Source organism: Orycteropus afer, unplaced genomic scaffold, assembly GCF_000298275.1.
Source record: "Orycteropus afer afer isolate SDZICR_OR568_19922 unplaced genomic scaffold, OryAfe1.0 scaffold00011, whole genome shotgun sequence".
NCBI classification, from domain to species: domain Eukaryota; kingdom Metazoa; phylum Chordata; class Mammalia; order Tubulidentata; family Orycteropodidae; genus Orycteropus; species Orycteropus afer.
Window position 1 is genome coordinate 22445378 of NW_006921598.1, and position 2612 is coordinate 22447989.

Below are 2612 nucleotides of genomic sequence, written 5' to 3' on the forward strand. Positions count from 1 at the left end.
TGTTGTTGTTGTGTGCCGTCGAGTCAGACCCGACTCATAGTGACCCCTCCTTGGGTTTCCGAGGCAGTATCACTACGGAAGTAGATTGCCCTATCTTCCTTCCGAGGAGTGGCTGGTGGGTTTGAACCGCCAGCCTTCTGGTTAGCAGTCAAGTGCCTTAGTCACTATGCTACCAGAGCCTGGTTTTTTGCCAATTCCTTCAGTATAGCTTTGACTTCCTCCTTCAATACCATTGGTTCTTGATCATATGCTACCTCCTGAAATGGTTAAATGTGGACCAATTCTTTCTGGTACATGGCTGTGTGTATTCCTTCCTTCTTCTTTTGATGTTTCCTGCATCATTCAATATTTTGCCCACAGACTCCTTCAGTATTGCAACTCAAGGCTTGAATTTTTTCCTTAGTTCTTTCAGCTTGAGAAATACTGAGTGTTTTCTTCCCTTGGAGCTTTCTAGCTCCAGGTCTTTGTACATTTCATTATCATACTTTACTTGGTCTTCTTAAGCTGCCCTTTGAAATCTTCTGTTCAACTCTTTTATTTCATCATTTCCTTCATTTGCTTTAGTTACTCTCCATTCAAGAGCAAGTTTCAGAGTCTTTTCTGACATCCATTTTGGTCTTTCCTTCCTTTCCTGTCTTTTTAATAACCTTTTTCTTTCTTCATGGATGATGTTCATGATGTCATCCCACAACTTGTCTGGTTTCCGATCATTTGTGTTCAATGCATCAAATCTCTTCTTCAGATGGTCTCTAAATTCAAGTGAGATATAATCAAGGTCATATTTGTATTTTATTTTATTTTATTTTTGGCTCTTGTGGACTTGTTTTAATTTCCTTCAGCTTCATCTTGAACTTGTATATGAACAACTGATGTTCTGTACCAAGTCAGCTCCTGGCCTTGTTTTGACTGAAGATATTGAACTTTTCCATTGCCTCTTTCCACAGATGCAGTTGATCTGATTCCTGTGTATTCCATCTGGCAAGATCCACTGTATAGCTGCCATTTATGTTGTTGGAAAATGGTATTTGCAATAAATAAGTCATTGGATCTTCCAAAATTCTATCATGCTATCTCCAGCATCATTTCTATCACCAATGCCATATTTTCCGATTACCGATGATTCTTCTTTGTCTCCAAATTTCCCATTCCAAACACCAGTAATCAATATATCTTGATTGCACGTTTGTTCAATTTCAGACTGCAGAAGTTGGTAAAAATCCTCAATTTCTTCATCTTTGGTTTTAGTGGTTGGTACTTAAACTTGAATAGTAGTAGTTCACTGGTTTTCCTTGTAGTCTTATGGATATTATCCTGTCACTGACAGCATTGCACTTCAGGATAGATCTTAAAACGTGCCATTCCTCTTCAATTTATAATTCCTGGCATAGTAAATTATGAGATTGTCAGATTCAAAATGGCCAATACCAGTCCATTTCAACTCACTAATGCATCTCATTTCATTTCTGACAACTACCAGCTTTTCTAGATTCATACTTCTTACATTCTACATTCTGATTATTAATGGATCACCTGTTTCTTCCCATTCATTTCAGCAAATGGAAGTCTTAAAAGCTTTACTCCATCCATGTTATTAAGGTCGACTCTACTTTGAGAAAGCAACTCTTCCATTGTCATATTTTGTATACCTTCCAACCTGAGGAGCTTATCTTCTGGCACTATTTCAGACAATGTTTCAGGGCTATTCATAAAGTTTTCCAGTAATAAATTAGACAATGTTTCACTGCTATTCAAAAGATTTTCACAAGCCAATACTTTGAGAAGTGAATGGCTCCTTCTTTTTCCAAATCTGTCTTAGTCTGGAAGCTCAACTGAAACCTGTCTACCATGAGTGACTTTGCTGGTACTTAAAATACAGGTGGCATAGCTTCTAGCCTTACAACAACTTGAAAGCTACCACAGTATGACAAACTTGGAGGAAGCTTCCTTAACAACCTGTGATATGCAAATGACACAGCCTTGCTTACTGAAAGGAGAACTTGAAGCACTTCCTAATGAAGATCAAATACTACAGTCTTCAGTATAAGTTATACGTCAACATCAAGGAAACCAAACACCCTCACAATTGGACTAATAAGCAACATCACAATAAATGGAGAAAAGATTGAAGTTATTAGGGATTTTATTTCATGAGGACCAACAATCAACACCCATGGAAGTGGGTTGTAGTTAGGTGCTGTTGAGTCGTGTCCAACTCATAGTGACCCTATGCACAGCAGAACGAGACACCGCCTGGTCCCGCACCAGCTCCATGATCCTTGCTATACTTGAGCCCATCGTCACAGCCTCTGTGTCAATCCATCTTGTTGAAGGCCTTCCTCTCTTTTTGTTGACCCTCCACCTTACCAAGAATGGCATCATTCTCCAGGGAATGGTCCCTTCTGACACCATGACCAAAGTAGGTGAGATGAAGTCTGGCCATTCTCGCCTCCAAGGAGCATTCTGGCTGCACTTCCTCCAGGACAGATCTGTTAGTTCTTTTAGCAGTCCATGGTACAGCATTCTTCACAAACACCACAGCTCAAAAGCATCAATTCTTCTTCAGTCTTCCTTATTCATTGTCCAGCTCTCACATGCATATGAGGTGATAGAAA